Raw genomic sequence first — 24,090 nt, forward strand, 5'->3', positions numbered from 1 at the left:
GGGAGGGGAGGGGAGGGGAGGGGAGAGAGAGAGAGATCTCCAGGCTATAGAGCCAGGAGCAGGGGACTGGCCAAGCTTCTCTTAGCACATACCAAGAAGGGCTCACAATTAAAACTGGAGTGTTTTCAGTCAGGAGTGAATTTACCTTCACTTGCTCTGCTCCAGCTTGGCTGACCTCCTCTGTTCCTTGTCCAGCCTCAGCCTTCTGCTCTTGTGTGTTTCTCTGCTGGGTGATCTCATCTAAGCCACCAGTCTAGCTTTTGACTTCCTCAGAGAACTGCCTGACCCTAGGACAATGACCTCTCCTGTCTTCTTGCTGGCACCCACTGAAGCAATCTTAGTCACCCACACAGAGTTCTAGGCTGTACCCCAGTCTCTTCCCCTAAGCCTCTTGGCCAATGCTGAAGTGAAAGCTCTGGGAGAATGGAGAGAGTGGAGATTTTGTTCTGCACTCACCTGTTGCCCCCTCACCGCAGAGCCTCTGGTAGCATCATAGGATGCCTGTGCGAAGCACTGCATCTATAGCAGCATCAGGACCACACTCATTCCTGGTGGGATGAGGGTCTGCAGTGAGCAGCCTGCAGGGTTCTCCATCCTCTGTAGGACTGTTCCTGTGAGACAGGCTTTTCAAACATTCCATGGATACACTTCATGGAGCAGCATTCCTTTATGAGTTCGGGATTAGCTGTTCTGAGAGCAGCAGCTGATTTCATTTCCTCCCTGAGAGGCAAGAAAAGCACTGTCTTATTTCAAGGAGCAGAGAGCCTCTGAGGTTAACTTCTTGGCCACATACACTTGTAAGGACAGCTCCTTCTGTCCTGAGGTACTCAGGGAAGCTTAGAGCTCACAGTGTTTCTGTTGGCATTCTTCTCTCTTTAAGGGCACACCCATGCCAATCTTTGCTTACTTAAAGCCTCTTATTCCTACCTTGTCAACTCCCTCCTGTGTCTCTTGTCTGCTTCTTCAGGGCCCTTTTCCATGGCCTGTAGTACATCCGTGTCTGCCATAAGGCCTGTTGGACAACATCCCATTCTAATCCATGTTGTTGTCCGTATCTGTGATTATTAAGCTGACGTTTGTATCTGTGATTATCATGCTGATGGACTACATTTATTTGAAGCTCATATGTGCCTCTCAGGGGTTTCTCTCTACATAACTTTATCACCTACCACGCTGCTGCTTTGAGTTCTCTGTCACCTGGGCCTATCACCATCCTGTGGCTGAAGACCGTGAGGCCACAGGGGAAGCACTTACCAGGGAGACAGTTGGAATCTGAAACTTGCAGCCTTTCTGTAAGACCAGCTATACAACTCACCTGCCCTCAGGCCCGGAGCAGGAGAGCTCCTTGCTACCTGGGCTGGTTCCCTGGCCTTCTTTGCATGCTAATGGCTGGTATGATGAGGGTGCTGCACAGAGCAGAGCCAGTAAGTGATAGTGCTAGTAAACTGAACCCTAAAATAGAAGGCCTGGCTAATTCCTTGTGAAGATACAAAGGTAACCCTAGGGTCTTGCTGGATGGACTCTTTTACAATAAAACAGTAATTGCGAGAGCTGCCCTTGGGTCACACACTTGGAAGGGAAGCAAGGAAATAAATAAGAACAAGATAGGGCTTGGTAACTTTTGAGGGACTTACAGATAGACACACTGCAACAAGTGGGGATGGGGGGGTCACTCTACAGAGGGTGCTGCGACTCTATAAAAAGTAAGAGACATTCACTACTGAGTTCTGCTGGCCATGTTACATAAGACACACATAATCCCTGGTCAGAGCACATCGTGACTGGGTTCAGGCTAATATGTTCTACAGGAACTGATGCATTCTTTAAATTGCCTGTAAGCGGCTCACAAAGTAGCTCAGTAGGCAAGCAAGCATGAAGACCTGGGTTTCCATCCACATAAAAAAGCTGCATGTGGTCATGTTTCCCTTGGAAGCCTAGCACAGTAGGAGGCAGAAGCAGGGACTCTGCAGCTTGCTGGTCACCACCAGCCTGGCTCCATTTATGATAAGAAACCCTGTCTCACATGAATGAATAGATGTCAGAAATCTTCCTCTTGCCTCAGCTTATATTCATGTGTGCACACCCATATGCCTGCATGGTCACATGTACATGTGTGCACCTATACCACACACATGCCTTGAACACAAACATGCATTCACACAAATAAAATACCTCTCATTCTAGATGACTGTCTCCACTCCCAACCAAAACAAGCTTTAGCCAGGTGGAAATTAAGAAAAATACTTTGGGGCTAGCGAGATGGCTCAGCGGGTAAGAGCACTGACTGCTCTTCCAAAGGTCCTGAGTTCGGATCCCAGCAACCACATGGTGGCTCACAACCATCCATATTGAGATCTGACGTCCTCTTCTGGTGTGTCTGAAGACAGCTATAGTGAATTATGACAGAGCGAGCGGGGGGGGGGCAGAGCAAGCTCACGGCTATCTGTACAGTTTCAGTGTACTCATACACATAAAATAAATAAATAAATCATTAAAAAAAAAAGAAAAAAAAAAGAAAAATACTTTGTAGTACCTGAAACAGATGATGGCTAGATTTCTTTGAAAGGAGTCTTAGATGTATCAACTGACAAGATCCATCAGCCCAACAGGAGAAAACAAGAGTATTAATGCATAATTCAAAGGAAAGCTACTTTTTGATAAGCATTGCCTTATTAATAATGTTTAAAAAAAGATTGCAATTTAAAAGGCAGCCTTTTCAGTTGTCATCTGATGACAGTTTAAACTATTGGTGTAATCTCAGTGATTAAGAGCCTCCTGCTGTTCTTGTGGAGAACCCAGATTCCATTGCCAGCACCCAGATGGCTCACAACCATATGTAACTTCCATTCACATAGATACAGCGCCCTCTTCTGGCCTCCAGTGGCAATGCACTCATGTTATAGTTGCATATACACTCGATATACAGTTGTACACATATTTTTGATACCAGTTAAAAATAATCTGCCACAATTTTGGAAGGAATGCATATTGGGAAAATGAATGCACTTTAGTTGCATTTATCCTAACACTAGAGCTGTAACTGTGCTAAAGCATTTTGCATGTGTTTTGTAATAGTCAAGACTTGGAAGAAATATCAAAGTGTACCAGTAGGAATACAGATGATAATAGTGTATCTTTTCAGCATGACATGGTGTAGCATTGTATTAGTGAGACTTTCCCTGCTATGATACATTTTTTTTAAGAAATAATTTAAAAGGAAGAATGATTTATTTTGACTCAAGTTTTTGGATGTTTTAGTCTGTGGTTGTCTGAACCCATCCCTGTGGGGCCTGTGATAAGGCAGTTCATCATGGTGGAGCATGGAGCAAGTGATGGAGAAGCAGACATCTCATGGCATTTGGGAGGCAGAAAGAAGAGAAAAGACAGGGATCAAGATGTAGCTTTTCAGGGTATGCCCCCTAGTGACCTGTTTCCTCACCTCCTACTTTACTCTGCCCTAATGATGCCATCATCTGAATCCGTGGTTCCAGGGATCCATTAATTAAATCACAGCCATCGGCATGCTGACACTCCCCTCAGGTCCATCATCTGTGATCCAAGCCTTCAAGTCAAGAGTCTATCGGAGGTGTTTCATATTTAAACTCAACAGCCAGCCGCTAAGCAAAACAAGCTAGTCTGTGCCCGTAGTAAAGAGCAATGGTGCAGACATATTCTACGTAGTGTAAGCACACTTAAGTGGAATAAGAAATGCTTCCGAAGAGCTTAAACAGGTACAAGCAGATAGGCACACTCCCAAGTATACATTTATGTATGTTTGTATGCACATGACTGAACCTGCATGTTTACATGCATATGGCTGAACATAATATTGTTTATGTTGAATCTTTGGAAGGTGGAGCTGGTGGAAATGAAACTTCTTGGCAGGTTTTATTTTTTTTTTAATTAGTTAAAATTTCTGGTTCTGTCATGTAGTACTTCTAAGAAAAGCCCTAGGGCATGCTTGACACTCTTACTGTGGACACTTTATGCTAGTGTTTCTTAAAAGCTAGTTAGCAATTATCCTGTCCCTACTCGTAGGATGTTATGATTTCTATTGGATATCAAACTTCTTGGTTAAAGCCTGGATCCAAGCTGTGTTTTGCTAGGCTCGTATTCACTGGATGGTCCCTCCCATGTTGCTCTGCTGGGTAGGTAGGTGTGGTTCCTTCTCTACTGTTCTGTCCCCCCCGCCTCCTCCGTGCCAACTCATGTGAGGCTGTGGTGTCAACCCACATGTTCTCTATAGTTAGGATCCATGCAGTGTTGTCCATGGTTTAGTTACATGGGGTTGGGGTAGTTCGCATGTTAGTTACATGGGGTTGGGGTAGTTCGCATGCCCCTGGCAAGCAGCAGCAGCAGCATGTTTTAAGTGAGTGCTCATTTCCATGAGATCCATCCACTGAGTTTGGTTGGCCTGTAAATTGCCTACTGTCATCCCTGCCCTGCATAACGTAAAGCTGTGTGTAGAATACTAGGTTCAAGTCCTGTTTGTAATGAGCCAAAGTTAGAAAACAAAACAAGACAAAACAAAACAAAACCCTACCAGAAGAGACCTAGCACTGAAAATCAGTGGGGGTGGGGGGAGGGGACTAGGGGGGACTTCAATAAGAGTGCTTGTGTTTGGAGGGGCTATTTTGTGACCCATGTCCTTTGCACACTGGAGGGGTCAGCAGGCCAGAGGGCATGTCTCATTGAGAACCACTGACTGTGCCCTTGTTCTAGCAGGCTCTGGCCAGCACACTAGATGTGAGTGAGTTCCAGCCTTAGCTCAGAGGGAAGTGCAATGCGCTGGCAAAAGCCCCTGGTATCAGATTTTTACCCCTTGTGTGGCACCCTTTGGTTCTAGAAGCCAAGTGGTTTAGAGGGATAAGGGCATAAGTCAGAGGGTGAAAGAAGGAATAGTGTTCTCATGTGCGGAGAGGATGTAAGTGGTTAAAAAAAAAAGGAAAAAACCTTTTATCAAAAGAAATGTCAGTCCTAAAGACCCTGTTGGCTGGCTACTGAAAAGAAGTCTGCTAGCTATAGGAGCTTTCATATAAAAGTATATCACTCATTAATCACTGTATCTTTTGTTTGGCTTCCTATCTAAATTATGCGGCCATCATTACTTTAATGCTCATATAAACGTGGGTGCGGAGAGAATATAATGAATGGTCCCGCTCATGTCAGATGAAAAGTTAGAAGTGCCTCCCTATCACAGAGGCAGCAGTAAGTCGAGGGAAGTCTGCAGAAGTAGCTAGGGCAAGTGGGTGGCTGATTCATCGTGGTCTGGCAGGAAAGCAGTGAGCCGTCCCTGACACCAGCACAAGCCTTGATCCATTCCAGAAACATCCTGGCTCCCTCCGAGCACAGGGCTGAGATGCTGGTCCAGCCTTGCCATGCCTCAAGGAAGCGAGCAGCCTGCTAATCGTTTTCAAATTAACTGCTGCACGAACAAGGACACCCAGAGGAATAGTGAAACTGAAGAGTTCCTCTTGCTGGTCAAACGTTATCATCAGTCCATTAGTCGGTGGTCTTTGTGCTAAAAGTTTCACAGTTTTCAGAAAGGCACTTATGCAGGACGATGTCAGAGCAAACTTCATACTGAGCCGATCACCTGGCAGAAGATATTTTGTAGGCTCTTTGAGTGCTCTTCTGGGCAGTTCAGTTCCAGGCTGGTTTCCCAGCACCCAGAATGGCCCAAGCAGCATGGCACACATGCAGTTCTCACAGGGGTGGGGGTGTCTCCTCCCAGCACCTCCAGCTTAACTTCTCCTGATATACTGCAGTGGGGTACCTGACCTCAATTGTCCTGAACTGTATAATGAGGGAGATAGAGAGAATGTCGATGAGATGAATGCCAGGGCTGACTAGTTTACGTCTGTCGCCATGGATTCTTCTCGCCATTCTTGATTTCCCACCTCTAGCCGCAAAACAAGACTTGGGCTTTCAGCCTTGTCCTTAAGGCTGCCAAAGCCAGCAGGTGCTTGGCTGTGAAGTGACTTGGGATGCAGCCATTCCCAGTGATGGATGAGGCAGGCTGGGTGCTGCACCTGAAAAGGAGCAAGGATCCCTTCTTCTCTACGGTGTCTCCTCCCACGCAAGAGAGCTTGTCTACATAGTCATCCCTGCTCTTGCTAGGGAGTTCTCGTCCCAAAATAACCATCCCGCTGGAATCCCTTCCCTGAAGGTGTGACTTGCTTCTTGCTCTTCTGAAGGCCTCTTCCCATGATAAGCAGGCATCTTGTGAGCCGCAGACTCATTTAGGGAAGCACCCACTCCCACCCCAAATCTTCTCTTGGTCACAAGTGAAATCTCATTTGACTCCACTGCCTGTTCAGGGGCGTGGAGCTGGGATAAGCATTCATATGACTCTCTGTGTTGCTTCCATCCTAAAAAAGAGGTTTGAGGCTTGAGGCTCAGAAGGTCCTGCCACTGTCCTGGCTGTCGGAGAGGATCCACCCCTCATCTGTGTTGTCAGTTCTCTCTTATTTGGGCTATGTGCTTCCAACAAGCTTCTTGTACTGATTGGAGTATATGTCCCTTTCTCCCCTTAGCTCCTCAAATCCCAAGCAGCCAGTTTTCTAACCACCTCCCTCCTGTGAGTCCTTCCCAGACAGTCTAGTAATAGAGATGTCTTTTGGAATTCTACCATGCCCTCCCCCATTGACACATCAGCATAGGTGGCCGTTCTGTTCATCACCCTTTCTATCACAAGCCAGATCTTCAGCTCATTAACTTTTGAGGTGTGTTTGCCTTTCTTAAAATTGTCGGGCTTTTCTGATGTTAGACACTTCTGGACACTTTTAAAAACATATAATTATCATCAAGCTTGCCTAATATTTAAGTGCTTGAAAATATTTGTTCAACTAAAAAAAAAAGCCTTAATTAATCACAAATGAACACTGCAAGTTGTTAGGAAGCTGCAAGTCTTTTAAACGCACCTTAGGACCAGAGCTCTTACTTCCCAAGCTGAGGGAGAGCCACAGTAAATTGAACTCCCAAGAAAAACTATTCCAATTAAGCACTGCAAGTACAAAGCAAAAGGGAGTCAAAATATTGTGTGTCTGCCCCATGCTGTCTCAGTAACTAAGGATGTACAACACCCCAAGGGATTGGCTGATTTGTATGGTAACACTCTGCCAAATGGTAATTTGGTTTTTACTCCATGTAAGAAAAGACAAATAGAAAATCAGAACGGCAAGTCCAGAAATTTGTTTTAATTGTTAGCATCTTTTCCTGGGACCATCAGAGAGTATGGGAATGATCAAAAGGTTAGAGAGATTTATTGTTGTTCACCTCTCCTGATGCAGGGAGAACTCAAGTCGGGACACTTGGTGCCATACAGTGAGTCTCCACCGCTGCCAAAGTGCTTTTCGTCTTAGGAAATGGTGTACCCAGAGGGCAATAATTTAAGAAACATAAGTGGAGGGGGGTAGAAAGATTGAGAACTATTAGTTGGCTGAGGAAGCCAGTTGTGACTCCAAGCCATCCTCTGCTTTGCTTTCCAGGCTCTGTGCTATCTCCAGAAAGCAGTCTGTCATCCAGAGCTGCAGTGGAGCAGATTCATGCATATTTACCAGTTGCAAATTAGGAAGTACAGCCCTGAGGAGGGCTGCACTCTTTGTCTTTCTGCTTTCCTTCCCTCACTGATGATGCACTGCACTTTATACACCCGGGACTCAGAGACTGCTCCAGGAACTTGTCATATTCTGTGTATACCAATAAGGTTTTTGTCATTGAAATGGAGTTTTATTCTCCAATTTAGAAACTCGTAGGGGAGGCAGACTGGGGTTTCCCTCCATCCTGTGTCAAGGGTTTGATGCAATGATTTATTAAGGTACTAGTGGAGATATTGATCCCGCTAATAGCTTCTGCCTGGCCTCCCAATGTTTTACATTTTCCTCGTCTAAAAGACCATATTCCCTTTCTCCTCATCTGATTGACCATAAATGCTTTGGCCTTTTCCTCAGTAATTATCTCACTCACCAAGGCAGTGGGTAAAAGTCAAGTATTTATAGACTAATTAGTGAAGTCAACGCGTCCAAATAGAATGTTTTGCATAATAGGGGGAAGTGCCAGAAGAGTACTGTGAAATTAGCAAAAGTTTGGTCCCCAGAAAGTGGGGGTGAAAAGGCGCGGTTAGGGACACATGCACTCCAGGTTGCAGCTGTCTTCTGTATGACTGCGAGGACACAGCCAAAGCCATGCTTTCTTAAGGCACCCTTTCTTGTGGCATCTCACCTTAGGCTGTTTTCCTTGTTGTTGTTATTATTTTATTTTGTTGTTGTTGTTGTTAAAATTTTTTCATGTTGTTTTTTTAACTTCTCAGTTATGAAAGCTTTAGAATGTTAGCAAATTCTGAGTCTACTTCAGGTTTATTCTGTTTTTAGATTTTATTTTGAGTGTGTGTGCACACACATGCATGTGTATGTATGTGCACATGTGCCCAAGTTATGCATATACACTGTGTTTATGCATGCAGCAGCTCGTAGAAGCCAGAAGTGGGTATCTGATCCCCTACAACTGGAGTTATAGACACTTACCAACTGCCATGTGGGTGCTAGGAATACCCCCTTCCCACAACACACACACTCCCACACATACACACATTCCCCCCCACACACACATTCCTACACACACTCACAAATCCTATACAAAACAAACAAACAAACAAACAAACAAAAAACATGAATTGCTCTTAACTTCTGGCCTATTTCCTCAGCCCTGAGATTTACTTTTAAAGACTTTACTATCTCCTGATAAGGATGGCATCATTAATACCATTTAAGTCTTGGTAGACTGACCTGATAAAATGCAAGGAAGAGCCATTTTCTTACAGGTGAAGCTCCTCTGTAAGGAGGAGCTCTGCTGTCTTGAAAAGTTGTAATTCTCACCAAATGTATAATGAACTTGGTTCTGAAAACAGGGGAAGTGCCACTGGTGTAATAAAATGTCCCTGGGGCGGGGAGTCAGGAAACCTGGCTCAAGGTGCCGAGAAGGTAGGTCAGCACAGAGGAAGCGCTGCTCAAGCCTGAAGTTCCGAGTTCAATCCTTGGGACCCAGGGAAAGGTGGGCGGGAAGAATTAACTCCTGAACATTGTCTTCAGACTTTCACATGTGTCCCATGACACTTGCTCACCAGCATATCACACACACGATACACATCATACATATGCACATTACACACACACACACACACACACACACACGATAATAAAAAACAAACAAACATTTTTAAGGTTAAAAAAATACCGAAGAACCTGGGTTTTCATCCTTCCTTTGTAACCAATTTCACATGTTCTTCCATGGGCCACACGTGTCTTTTGGGTACCAATTTCTTTTCTGTTTTGAAACTAGAGATACAAAACCATTATAGAAATCAAAGGTGATAATGGATGCTAAATTACTACGTAAAGTGTATGGAACTATAGAGAAGTCACTTAAAAAAAAAAAGTCGGGAGAAATGGTTCAGTTGTTAAGACCACTGAATGTTCTTCCAGAGGACCCGGGTCCCATTCCCAGCACCCACGTGGCAGCTCACCACTGTCTACGACTCCAATTCCAGGGAATTAAACACCATCACACAGATGCACATGCAGGCAGAGCACCAATGGGCATAAGATAAAGATAAATCGCTAAAGAAAAATTTACTCCTTTAAAATAAAATAAAAAAGCATTCCCGGTGGAATGGACGTCTGCTTAAGGGTATCTCTCAAGGCAAATGTAGGCAACTTGCAGCCCAGGATGCTATTAACTTAGTAACAGTGCTCTCTATTCGTACGTGTGCTCCCTCTGATTGAGTGGATGTCTGTGGACCCTATGTACACTTTGGGAGAGGTGAAAAACCTTACTAGAGTATGCAGGAGTGTCTCAGTATGAAGACAAGTGCAATTGCGTCTGTGCGCCCCCCTACAAGTTACCTTCGTACACTTGGATAGGTACTGTGTACTTTCTGGCAGTGCGCCAGGTCTAGAAAGAGGAAAGGGACCAACAACAAAAGCTCATGCCCACCTTCAGCGCCCATTTCCATGCCTTCCCCATACTGTGCTTTCTGATTGGTCAAGGTCCTGCGCATCTTTAAATCCCACTCCTTCTCATTCTTTGCAGGAACTAGGAATTTGCAAAACCAGAAGCAGGACTGAATCCCACAACAGAGATCAAGACAGGAGTGACCAGCCACTGTAAGTGAGCTGGCTCCCAAGAAGCCGGTGAGTGTTCCAAGCCACAGGGACCAGAGCTCTCCTGCTCTGACCTTCCTGTGTGTAGCTTAGAATAATGACAGCCCTGCACTCACTGCACTTGCGTTCTGATTGCATAGACTACCCAGCACCCGGTTTCCCACTTCTGCATGGTTGTCTCAGCAGGGACTGCCCAGTCCTAAAGCAAATACTGTTTGCCTTCAGTTGTGACGCCATCGTTTGAGTCTTCCTTCCTGCTGAGCGTGCCTCGCACTCGTGCTTAAGTTCCAGTGGCCGCGTGAGGTTGCCATCAAATGCTCACATTGCTCCATTTATTTCAGCGCCACCCAGTCCCATCTCTGCCCCCCCATTCTGACGTCTATAGAAAATCATACCCTCCAGAATCAACTTTGCTTCCTGGGTATGACAAGATGGCTAGTTTTGTTTTGTTTTGGTGGCAGTGGTGATGGTGAATGAGTAAATCAGGACAAAACCACATTCCTAAACTAGTTTATGATAGAGTTCCTGTGGCTGACAGAGCTCCACCCTTAACCAAGGGTGTGTTTCTACTCTAGAGCTGAGAGTCTTCAAAAGCATTTGGCTGAGGTATGATTCATCTATTCATTAGTCTTATCTGGATTGTGTGAGGTCAGGTGGGTCTTATGCGTGGGTTGGTCCTTCCTCACGTAATTGGAAGGTTTACAACCATCCAGTTATGACCTAGACAGAAAGTATTATATCAACTTTATCATGTATATTCTATTTATTCCCAGAAGTGGCCAAGGTCTTACTTGGGCTGGTCCTGTAGGCAGGAACAATCTCAGTAATTGGTGTGGGGAGGGGAGCTGTAGAGATGAAAGAAAGACAGAGGAGGGCGAAGGGCAGCCAGAGCTTAACCTTAACCCACACAGTCTCTGCTGGCCCTGGGAGTCTGTGTAGAGGACAAAGGGAAGGAGCTGGAAGCAGGGCACAGGTAAAGGGGAGAAGGCTCTTTGAATACAGTAAAAGCCTCCAGGCTAATGAATATGATATGATGTGTTGTTTATCTCCTAGACTAGAGGTGAGCCCTTTTCTGTGGCTGCTAGGATTTTCAAAAATGAATCAGCTTGTGGCTTCCCTTGTATGCCCCGCCCCGCCCCCCTTTTTCAGGACATCAGAGAAGTCTCCCTCAGCAAGACCGAGGCTGTCAATAAGAACTTCAGCACTTTCTTTTTAAGCATTTGCTTGCCTAAGTCCAAGCCCTCAAAGAGGGTTGTTGAGAGATCAGAAGTCTACCAGAACAACAAGGTTGAAGGGCTCTGGCCCATTGGAGAGAGGATGGAGACAGATTCAGGCATCAGGATCTGGGGTAGAGATAAAGGCAGAGACAGGCCACTCACGCAGGCCAGAAAGACTCTGAAATACAAGGAGGTATCAGTTTCCGAAACACAGCTACTGAGTGTGTGTGCATGTGCGTGCGTGCGTGCGTGCGTGCGTGCGTGCGTGCGTGCGTGCGTGCGTGCGTGCGTGCGTGCGTGCGCGTGCGTGCGTGTGTGTGTGTGTGTGTGTGTGTGTGTGTGTGTGTGTGTGTATGTGTGTGTGTAAAGAATTGAAGTGCTTAGTGAATGTCCTCTAACTGGAAATGCCTTCATTTCTATAGCTCAGGGGCATCCGTGCTGGCCACACTTCCCTGCTCTGCCTGAGGTATCCACAGAAGGATCCAGCTTAGGGGATCCCCGGGAGACTAGAGCAGCAACTGTGGCATCCGGACATTGGGTGTAATTGGAGTTGCTGTGAGGGTGCCACGTGCTCTTGTGCACTATGGTCCTGATACCATCAAATGCAGTCATTGGGAATTACAGCTTCTTAAATCTGAGTACATTACAATGTGCCTTTTTAGATAAAAGTGGTTTGGGTATATAAAAAAATGCTTCATAGCTTTGAAATATCTGTAGCCTTATGAAACAAACATGCCACATAGTTGTAAGAAGACAAGCCCCACACCTAATAGTTAATAGTTTAATAGTTCCTTCCTGGAGTCTCATTTTTGACCACTGCCAGCTCTGCTCTGTTCGGTGAGATCACTTGGAGCAGGATTTGAGAAAGCATTTCTTGGAGAGATTAAAAAAAATCTCTAATTTTACCTTAATTAAAAACCTTCCATCTAAAGTCTGTGAGATGGCTCAATAGGTAAAGGAGCTGGCCGCTCAGCCTGACAGCCTGAGTCTGAGTCTGAGTCTAGAAGGAGAGAACCAACTGCTTGCTATTTAATCTCCTTATGTTCACCATGGCTCCCACCCACAAACATAGCATATAGGCACACACATAGTAATAATAATTGAATAAGCTATATAAAGGCTCTCTTGTCTATTGCAGTTCAGGGATTCCAGGGATGGTACTGGACTCCCACAGAATTATGCTAGGAGACTATTCCCTAACCATGATGGATTACTTATGATCTGACTCACCAAAAAAAAAAAAAATTCAGTAGCCGTATTTTGTGATATGAAAGCCTTGCCCTCAATAGCACAAGCCAATGGTTTAAATTACTGTTGTGATATCACAGAAGGTGTATTGTACCAAGATAATTAACTCTCTTAAGGCAACACAAAGCACAGATTCTCTGCCATACACCAGTATCCTGAAAAGAGATGTTAGAGGTTTTAAGGAAAAAGTTATTGTGGTATTCATCCAGTGTGCAATTGTGAGGAAGTCACTTGGCACCCTGAAGGCCCCGTTTCCTTGTGTACTTGTGGTGACTGAGTAGCACCAAGCTACCTTGAGATGCATGTACTATCCCATCCAATCTCAGAAATTAGGTGGACTTTATCTATACTAGGGTATAAGGTAAGAAAGCTGTGTAGGCAGAACCCTTGAAATGCCTCACAAGGAACTGTACTCTGCCTCCTTGTATTGTCTGGTGGGCGGCCCTGTTTAGTCCAAGTCCTTCCAGAGCTAGAGTTGGGTACTTAGTTGCATTTGGACAATTGTTATTTGTGGACAACAAATTCAGTATTGTGCCTTATACCCTGAGCCTTCAAGTTCAGTGTTAGTTTCTCTTAAAACTGGAAGGAAGACATGACTGTGGGCTTCAAAGCAGCCTAAAGGGCTTTGTTATTAGAGTCCAAGCTCCCACAGTGGTCCTGAAACCTGCAATTCTAGAACTGGGTTACTATAGAAAGACATCATTTATATTGGAGACCTGAGAGGCTCAGAACACACATACATGTGCAAAAGCCTTCTGAGAGGCTTAAAACATACACAAAAGCACACACACACACACACACACACACATGTGCAAAAGCCTTCTCTAGAATCTACTTGGACAACCAGTGTATTTAAAGTAATTGTAAATTTCAGCTATGTTAAAAATAGAAAGTCATACATCACCATTCCCAGGCTGTTTTTGCATGAATTGTCTTCATAGAAGAAGTGAACCTTCTATGTTGGTGAAGTGGGGAGATGGACTGGAGATACAGATGGTAATAATTATCATAGTTATTTTACTAGCTTTGGGGTAAAACACAAGAACCAGTCCTTCTAGTGGATTGCCTTTACCAAATGTTAGCATTCAGTAGGCTGCTATTCTTATCTATGTTTAGGACTTAATGGTTAGCTAAAAACACATTGCCACCAGCCCACCATTTTCAGGGTTGCTCCCTCCCCCTGCAGATCACTGGGAGGCCCTGGAAACCTTGGGCAAAGACCATCTTTGTTGAATTATCAGAGATTTGCTTTTTTGGTTGTTGTTTTAATTTAAATCGCTGACATTTTGATGTGATATAACTAATATAAATTCTACAGCCATTCTGTTTTCTCTTAACTTGATTATAAAAGCAGCAGCTGGCTGGGTGTGGTGGTCCAAGCTTGTAATCCCAGCCCTGGAGAGAAGGGTGCAGGAGGATCAGGGGTTTAAGAATCATCTTTGACTACATAAAGAGTTCAAAGCAAACCTGGGCCACATGAGACACTGTCTCAAAATAAATACAAACAAGTCCTCCGCAGAGTAGAGCGGAATGAAGGGGTCCAGAATGGTTCTCATAATTTAAGTACCTCAGTCCACCCTTACCCTAACCCGTTGGCCCTCGGATTTCTCAGTTAAGTCTACCCACAAGTCCCCCTCATCTTTCTGTCACTTAGAATTAGGATTCTCTGACTCGAAACTCAAATAATTCTGAGATGGCTTGAGTAGGGGAATCTGGAGGGCCAAGGGATGATTTTACTTGTAAGGAATTTTGTTATTATTTATTTATTTATTTAAGAAGAAATGATAATATTTTCTTCATAGTTTGCTTCCTTGGAAAGGCTCCCTCCAAAAGCCTTGGCCTTTCTGCCATGGGTGTATTTGGCCTGTGTGATCCCTGGCCAGTCTCTTGGAGAACATACAGCCCTCCCTACACATGTAGAGCAGGGGTGTGATCACAATTTAGAGGATTCATCTGCCATAGGCTGCAGCACTGAGTGTCAGAGCTGACTTGTGTCTTCTGGGGTTCAAGACCATGCAGAGCCCCCCACTTTCTGAGCTACCTTTCTGGTGGTTTGCTCTCGTTTGGCCCTACTATAGGTTTTGTGAGCGTCTTAAACAGCTGGGATGGAGTTCAGCAGCTATCGTTTGTAATAGCTGATCACAGTTGTTAACTCAAAGGTGTCAATTCAGATAGTAAAACGTCCTGAGTTTTCTTACAGGCCAGATTTCCAGACAGAAGTATTCCCTTTGGGCCCATGTGACTGAAATGAACCACAGCTTTACCTGCGTTGATCTTATCTGCTGGCTATATAGCACAGTCACTTTCTGTTCCTTCTTTTTGATGTCTTCATCAGTTCCGCTTTTCAATCAGAGACAGCGTTTATCTTCACATCATTATCGAATATATTTAAAGTTTGCTTTTCTTCCACAGGTATCTTGTCATTTGCTGGCTGCATGTAGTAAGTTGCTATGTCCTACAGGGCTCTCTGGCTTTTGCGATTTCGTCTCTATGCTTTTTTTTGTCTTTGCTTTGTTTTCTATTAAGGAAACCAAAGAAGATAGAGCCTTAAGAAAACAAACTTGACAAAAACAAACAGAAAAGCAGGTGGCGTTGGTGGTAGTGGTGGTAAAACCCTTCTCTCCTAGAAGAAAAAAATCAGACTCCATTACCTCTTACTTCCCAGTCAGTGAACAGGCCTAAGCCAACTTCTCCAAGACATCAGTTGTCTGTTGTCAGCTCTGAGGCCAGAAGATGCGCCAGGCTGATTCTTCTGTGATTTTATGGTTGGCTGAGCCAGCTTAGCCAACAATGCTGCAGGCGTTGCAGGAACAATAAGCCTCAACAGACCCAGGAGGAGGCATTGACAGCTCAGATAGGAAGTGGGTGGTATCGGAGATGGCACCGGCTTCCTGGGAATCCCTCCGACAGTGGATCCCAGCAAACCCAGTCCAGAGATTCTCGAGGGAGGGGAGTGTATGGTGTTTTATTGATTCTTTCCTGGATAGTTTCTTTCTGTTAAAGTCACTAAGCTCATAGGGATAAGGATAGTTGTGAGAGAGCTTTTGTTGCTTACAGTTGGTTTATTTAGAAGAAATTGTCTCTTTTTCTCCATTGAACCACAAACAATGAGACTGAGGAGATGGGGAACATGCGCGTTAAGGTCAAAGTTTGTGGGTGTGGGTCTTCAGGAGGTGCCTGAGCTGAAGGTATACAGAAAAGACATTGGTTGCTTCAGGTTCCTCCTAACCCTTTCCCTTGCCCTGAGAGTGACACACGCTTCCCTTCTGTACTCATAAGCCCCTGGGTTTGTTTTGTTTGGTCTCTTCCAACCAATGTTTCTATGGGGGCCCAGAACTTCCTCACCACTGGATTCCCAGGAGCTCGGTATTTATTAGCTTACATCCTATAGGGTCTCCATCAATACTGACCGCAGGAACTTTAAAGACCTGCTTAAGTGAGGATCCAGCACCTTGTTTCACATAAGTAATTTTTTTTTTTTTGGTCTCCTGTCATTTAAGAGCAGGGTGTGCCACCAGGATCCATTTATTCCCCTGGAAATGGGGGCAGCGAGGGAAGGAAAGGTCACAGTTGGTCATCTGCTCCGGAGCTAGGAATGAGACTGGGGGGTTACATTTGGAGGAGGGGCTGTGAAGATCTGAAGCCCTGCATGGCTGGTAGGTTCCCAGTTGGAGGCCCTAGACAGGGATGAGGTGGTGATGGAGGCTGGAGGAGTTTTGTGTGCTCTCTGGGAGATGGGGGCAGTGAGGAAGGGGAAACCCCAGCAGGTGATTTGCTGCAGAGCTGGAATGAGACTTGGAAATTGGTTATGGTTACTTATGCCCCTCTCAGTACCTCTCAGGGTTCCTGAAGCTCAGGCTAAGGTGGCTACCTTCACTGAGTCAAGTAGAAGGAGGAAAATGTACAATTGGACGTCTATTACCTCTGTAGAGGAGATATGCGTAGCATCCTTTTCCATCCTCAGAGAGCCTGTGCCCTGCCACACAGCACAGACATGGAAAACATCAACAGCCCCTCCAAAAGCTCCGGCCTTGCTCTACTTGTGCCTTCAGTTTTATTTATTTATTTATTTATTTATTTATTTATTTATTTATTTTCATTCACTCATTCATTCAGTTAGTTCGTCCACTCATTCATCCTCCGTTCCTGCTGGTTACCAGAAAGTAGTACTAGAGGCTGGTTCATAGTGCCTTACTATCCAGGTGAGTCCTCACAAGGGCTGAGGCCTCAGGTCCCAGGGGTAGTTTAGGATCCTCCCCTCTTCCCGCCCCCACTGAAACTTTCCTTACGGGGACCTCCTGTCTATGGCATGAGAAAGGAGGCAGAAGCTTGACAAAGATTGCTCTCATGTGATTGTTCAGTTGCAGGACAGTCAGCCAATGGCCAGCCTAGGTCCACTGGACAAGGCACCCGCAGACAATTGCGTTATTTTCACTATCACCTTGAAGACTGTGTGAGGGAAAACTCAGGGGCTCCACCCACTTGGGGACCCTTTAGAGACAGCTGTCGTCTTACTCAAGTACAGATGGCCTGTTTTGTGCACGGTCTTACTTTCTTTGTTTTAATTCTGTCTGTAATTGCTTTGAGATGACAGAGATATGTTCAGAGGATAAGTCTCACCTCCCGTGGACCCCGTGGTACTTACGGCCAGTGGGGTGTCACTGGAGAGGTGACTTTGGAGGATCCCCAAGGGGGACTGGCTAATGATTTAGTGGACAGACCAATGGGTGATGGTGGGGTGGTTTCTAAACCCTGAAGGGGCAGAAGAAATATTTTTCAAAGAAACCAATTACTGACTCTATTTAAGTTGGCTCACCATAAGCTTGTTTCAAATCCAAAAAAACCAGTTCTTTCTTCTCTCTAAGTTCTTTTCTGTGGAGATAAGCAAACGCATCTTTCCCTGCCTGGGCTCCCGTTGGCCAGCAGGTGCTTTCAATCATTAGCTTCTTCCCAGAGCCAAGTATCACACATCACAGTCCTGCCCCGTAAGGTGACACTTGAGGAAACTTGACTTTTGTCCCCATGGTAGCTTATTGTTACTTGTGGTTCTTATTGTGCTTGTGCTCTGCCCCCAGTGTTTAGCAAGCTCCTCAGCACATAATGATCAGGCTTACCGTGGTTTGGCCAATAAGCTCACTGTGTTGACTTCTGTCTGCTTTTACCATGCACGCATCTGTGAATATGACCATGCCCTGGCCCCAAAGGGGAAGAGAATAGAGGAGCTGTGGTCTTCATGTCCGTGGAAAGCAGGATGCTTGTTTAGATTTCAAGAGGCCAAGAAGCAGTTGCATACCCAGCCTCTCATCTTATCAGAATTTTAACAAACTAAGTGCCTAACTTTTGTCCACATTTGGCACCAATCATCTCTTTTTAATGCTAACATTAATTTTCAGCCAAAGAAGCTGAAGCTCAGAGCAGGTGAGTGTCTCTCTGGGTCTGCAGCGCTGGGGAATTAGCCTCCCTGGCTGTGCACTTGTGTTTCAGTTGGACAGTAATTTAAATGGGGATGTGTTTCTAAGTCAAGCCACTGCAGTCGCTAACTGGTGAGGTCATCTATGGAAGAAGGTGAAGGGGAGAGATGACTGTGACAGTCTTTAAAAGTGTGCCTGTGACTAAGGGATGTGAAGACTGTTAAACAGAATCAGTGTGAGGTGTAGAAGATAACTGGGGGTTTCTGGACAGTCAGAATCCACGTTTTCGTCTATGTTCCATTTTTAGTAACAAAAAAAAAATGAAACAAATCTGTGCTTTATAATGAAGATAAAAATACAAGCAAAAAGATGACCAAAAGGTCTTTTGTGCACCACTCCTTAACTGTTGGAAGGAGGGGGCAGAGAGACTAGGTACTGTCCATTAGTGATTCTGGACCATGAGCCATGGTGTGTAAATCATTGTATAGAACTCAGTGCCCTCACTGACATATTCCTATACAATACACTAATGTTTTGTAATTAATTAACCCCGAGTTATCTTCTCCTTTCTCTTCATACACAGGAGAACCATCTTTATGGCAGACAGCAGACACTGTAACCCTCTCTCTCTCTCTCTCTCTCTCTCTCTCTCTCTCTCTCTCTGTGTGTGTGTGTGTGTGTGTGTGTTCCCTTCTTCCTCCCACATTTCCATGTCCGACAAATGTGCATCTTCATCTCTGCTGCAGACTAAATCTGTCTCCCCAAATTCATATGCTGACATCCTAACCATTGAAGCGATGTTGCTAGGAGGTAGGGCTAGGAGGTGTGCTTTGGTTCTGAAAGAAGCCCTCTCACAAATGGGGAAGGTCCCAAGGGCACGCCCTTCCCCACTGTGCTGTGGGAGTGCACAGCCTGAAGTCAGCTGTCTGTGAAACAGGAAGCAGCAGCCCCCCACCCTACCCTCATCCCCCACCCCCTTCGGGCATCAAGTTAGCCAGCTCCTTGATCTTGGACTTCACAGCCTGTTGTTTATTAAGTCCACGACCTTGTGCCACAGCAACCAAAATGCACTGCAAACCCCCCCAACCACACTCCTGTGCCGGAAACCCCAAAGACCTTTGGTATCTCCACTACTGCATTTTATAGCGGAGAGGTATATGCCCTGGCCCTTGGTGCTGTGCAGTGTGTGGCATGCTGAGGGTATTCCCACAGGCAAAGGAAGTCTCTGTTTTTAGGGAGACTTTTGGACTTAATTTTCATAACTAGAAAGAAAAAGTTTCACTGCAACGCCACAAGCTTTCTAATCCTATCAGGAAGTTTTCCTTTACATTTTGGAGCTCAAAATTTGAAAACCCGGGTGCAGTCTAGGCCTGTAAGTGCTTTGTGGGTTATCAGTTCTCAACTGTAAATTTGGTTTTTATCACAGGCATGCCTCTTTTGAAAGCAGTGGTGCTAGGATGTTCTATTAAAGACAGACACAGAAATTGTCTTTCTCTAGGATTATCTTGTCTGATTTTCTTTTTTGTGTATGTGAAAAATGCAATGGCACAGAACTTCTGGCTTTACTTTCTGGTTGACATTGGAGGCAATGTCAACCTGGCCTGAGCCGTGGGGTTTTCTGACTCAACTGTGGCATGCTTTTTGTGAGAAGAATAGTCTGTGGTGCACTGTTTAGTTACACTTGAAATCGTTTTCATTAAAATTCCAGAGAAAAGTATTAAGGAAAGATGGAAGAAGTTGGAACTAGAAGAGATTTTCAAAAGCTGACATTCTTTCAAGTGTATTAAATGAATGGAAATAAGACAAAAGAATAAACAATAAATTTGATAAGTGTTCTGAAAGCACTGGGTTTAGCTGTAGATATACATTGACCACAGGGTACTCCTGTTAATTAAGGCTCTGTATTGCTAAAACTCATAGCTTTCCTCCCAGAAGCCATCTTCTCTCCATAGGCAGGCATTGAGAGGGGCTCTCCCTCGGAGGCAAGCCTTTCCATCTGGCGGGATAGGACAGGGGGTTACTGGAATACTATGCTCTACTCTCTTCTTTCTTTTTCTGCTCCATTCTCATTACAGCAATTTCAGTTCAACAAAAGGACTAGTGATGTAGGTTGGGGGTACAGCGCTTGCTTACTAACAAAACATAGGTTTAGTCCCCAGCCTTGGAAGAAGCTTAGAGACAAATCCAATGCAGGATGTATGTGTAGTGGGAAGAATGTTTCTAATGGAGTCCACAATTCCTGAAAGCACTACAAGGATGCAACTTAGGCCAGTTTTCCTCCTTGCTTACTGGTCATTTTTTCCATTCCTTCAATTATTGTGAGCATCTCTGGTCCCCACCAGGGCCTTCCATATACTTTTGTATGAGAAATATCACAAGTTTTGTTTCTTTGAAAGGATCACCTTGAGAGACTACATGTGTATTATTCATTTTATACAGAAGCCAAAATTCTTTTCTCACATGGAATTTAAGAGTTTTATATCATGTGATTTGGGGATGATCTTCAATGGAAACATGTCTGGTAACATGATTTTACTGAAACCACTGTTGACTGAGAACGTTATAGTTTCCAGAGCACTCATAGGAATTTCATTTAAATTTGGTTAATCGTCCTTTGGAGATGGGAAGATGATAAGACTTAAAGCCAAATATGTTAGCAATCATATAAATTGTAAATATGGAGAATACGCCAGTTAGACAACACTATCAGATTACATATTCAGTTCAACCTCACTTTCAAGGGCTACATCTAGAATTAAGTAAACTTCAAGAGTTATATCAAGAAATAAGCAAATAATACCAAAAATGCAAGCACGAAGTTCTCACACATAAAAGAGTCATATTAAGACTGTTAACATCAACAACAAGCCTTGAAAAAAGTTACCTGTCATAAAATTACATTTTCTAACTCTAAAGCTTGACTTCACGTGGAAGTTAAAACAGTCCAGGAGCTTCGCTCAATGATTTCCAAGCTCATTAAAGTACAGATTGGTAGCACCGAGAAGAGAAATAGAGCGCTGGAAAGATAGGAAGAGGTCCTGATTTCTTTTACTGATTGAGCTCTTTGTAAAGTAAGCATTTTGAAAGTTTGTACAAATGTGATAAACTTTACTTAGGGGCACAGAGACATCGAACACACAGATACAGAAAATTACATCTTCTCTAGTTCACATGGAACATCTTTTCTTAAACTTGGCTAGCTAGTGAATGAAAATAACCAATCTAAAAGTACTGGATTTAAGGATGAGAAGGGCTCCATTTGACCGTGATTCTCTCAAGCTATAAATCAGCAACACTATTTCTGCAAGTAATAGTAAAATCTTAAGTATTCCCACATTGTAAAATTACAATTATATTTCAAACTAAACAATGGTTGGAAAGGAAATTGCAATGCAAATTCCAAAGACTTTATGTGATATTAAAATTTTGACATATAAAATGTTTAAGGGAAACTGATGCTATCTTTAAGGGAAATTTATAGCATTAAATGGATGTTAGAACAACTGAGGGCAGAAACTAGTAAATAGAGATTAAAAGAACAATGCACAGAATTAGTCAAGCAAAGAGCTAGCTCTTTGAAAAAATAAACAAATTTGACAAACCCCTAGTCAAACTAACCAAAAGAGAAAGCAGACCCGAGTTTTAAAAAATCAAAACTAAAAAGGGAGTGGAGATATTACCATATCCAATCTTTGCTTACATTCCCCTGTCAGCACAGCAGAACATAGAACTGCTACATGTAAACCCAGGGGAAAGAGCAGAGGACTCTCAAATGCAGAGCCGTGGCCACATACTTTTTGACAAAATTGTCACAAACACACAGTAGAGAAAAGATAGCTTCTATAACAAATGATGCTGGGAAAACTTGATTTCCAATGTAAGAAAATAAAGACAAAGCCATGGTTTCCACCTTATACAAAAATCAATTCAAAATTGATCAAAGAGCTTAATATAAGACCTGAAAGTTTGAAATTACCAGAGAGAAACATGAGAAAAGAACACTTCAATACAGAGGCATAGGCGAGAACTTTCTGAAAGGACCTCCAGTGGCCAGGAAGTAATCCGAAGGATTGACAAATGGGATTGTGCTACATTTAAAAGATTCTAAAAAAAAAACCTGAAGAATCAAAAACATACAAAAAGGGTCTGGAGACTTGGCTCAGCAATTAAGAGTGCTGGCTGCTTCTCTGTGGAACCTGATTCAGCTCCCAGCACCCACATCAGATGCCTTCTTCTGGCCTCTGTGGGCACCCCCATACATGTGGCAGACCTGCCATACACATTAAAAAATAAAATGTCTTTCTTTTTTAGATTAAAAGGCTTCTGCGTAGACTCATGTGTGTATTTTCCAGACACAACGGGGCCGATGCTCCTATGAATTCACAGCAGCTGTGACAACATATGTAAAGACCTGCAAAAGCTCAAGCCATGCGCAATCCCATGGGAGAAAGGATGTGGGCACAAGGGCCGTCCCTTGCTGAGGAGCTATTGGCATTGATAGCTGTAGGGAGAGGGAAAGCCAGTTTTCTTTAATGGTGCAACAGCTGGTATGTCAACCACAGGCAAGGATGAACCCCAAAACCAGGACTAACCAGTCAGTACAAATTGGACTCATTTAGGTTTAAAGAGAGATAGGGAGAGGGAGGGAAAAGGAGGGGGAGAGGATGAACACGAAATTCCATGGGTAAGATGACAGGGGAGTGTTTGGGAAGAGTTAGGAATTGAGAGTAAATGTGACCAAATTATGTTGTGGGATATTCTTGAATTAATAAAAGCATGTTTTAAAGAACTGTTCTGAGGGAATAGAGAGATGACTCAGCAGTTAAAAGCACCTGTTGCCCTTCCATTGGACTGGGTTCAGCTCCCAGCACACACCTAATAGCTCACAGCCATCTGTCACTCCAGTTCCAGGGAACTTGATACCCTCTTCAGACGTCCACACTCCTGGTACACATGTGTGTGCAGGCAAAACACTCATACAGATAAAACAAACAAGAACCTCTCTCCCCAAAACAGAAAGGCTACACCAATTAAACAAGTGACAACCATTTGTTGGGGAAGGATTTCCATAGGTCCCACACAAGTTTGCATCTCCACCAAAAGGGATTCAGGTGACTGCTGATAAAAATATAAAGTTGGGTAAGGCCTGTAGAAAACAGTATGAAAATTTCCCAAAACACTGGAAATAGAATGTGTAACCTACCTACACCATTCTTGTTTATATCCAAGGGACCTTCAAGTCACCACAGAGGTACTTATACATCCTTATTAATTGCCACCCTAGTCACAGAAGGCAAGATCAGCCTAGATGTCCACTAACAGAGGAGAGAAATATGATACGATAAATGCATTATCGAATTTTATACAGCCATAAAGAAAAATAAAACCATGATATTTATAGGAAAATGGGTACAACTGGAAATCATGTTAATCAAAACAAGCCATATTGAAGAAAACAAATGTCATTTCTCCTATATGCAGGGAATTGGGGATGACAGAGGACATAACAAGAGTTCTTTGCAGGTTTTAAAATTATAAGATGATTATAAACATCATTGTTAAATAAGTGTGGCCATTATAAAAATAATAATAGCAAATCACCAGAGATAGTGGGGCCTGGGAGAATGGAGCTGATAAATGAGGCAGACCAAAGTCTTATGCAATAGCCAACTTTATTCAGAGCATCAGACAAAGAGTCACATGAGTAAAGTGTCTAATCACAAGGAGAAGACACACAGTCGCTGGACGTCAGAAGCTAAATATATACCTGGTAGATGGGTTCTGACTCCATGTTCATTTAGGAATGAACTGAGAGATGCCTCCACGTAGCCCTCAGAGTTCAGGCAAACCAACTTTCTCCTGGCTGGTTCCAGATAGCGAAAAGCAATACAATTTGACTGTGGCTTGCCATTATGAGAAGATAGAGAAAACATTGATTTTTCAGCAGCTTACTCCACCTAGTTTAGTTCTGAGATACAGTGGCTCATCTCATGGAGTCTTTGATAATTTAACTTGAGAGCTTATTAATTTTCAGTGAAGTATTTTGATACAGTT

General features: G+C 43.9%; 1 protein-coding gene across 12 annotated transcripts in view; it reads left to right on the forward strand.

Annotated features, from left to right (window-relative positions):
* The window catches only part of Enox1 (ecto-NOX disulfide-thiol exchanger 1), a 569,119-nt gene that overhangs the window by 214,177 nt on the left and 330,852 nt on the right, over positions 1–24,090 (forward strand). For 11 of the 12 annotated variants that reach the window (XM_031363000.1, XM_031362997.1, XM_031362998.1 and 8 more), the window contains one exon: positions 10,090–10,190. The exons of the other annotated variant lie outside the window; for it this stretch is intronic. The gene's annotated coding sequence lies outside the window, so the exon portion shown is untranslated. The remainder of the gene's footprint in view (positions 1–10,089; positions 10,191–24,090) is intronic. 12 annotated transcript variants of the gene reach the window in all.

The sequence above is a fragment of the Mastomys coucha genome, unplaced genomic scaffold (genome assembly GCF_008632895.1).
Source record: "Mastomys coucha isolate ucsf_1 unplaced genomic scaffold, UCSF_Mcou_1 pScaffold9, whole genome shotgun sequence".
NCBI classification, from domain to species: domain Eukaryota; kingdom Metazoa; phylum Chordata; class Mammalia; order Rodentia; family Muridae; genus Mastomys; species Mastomys coucha.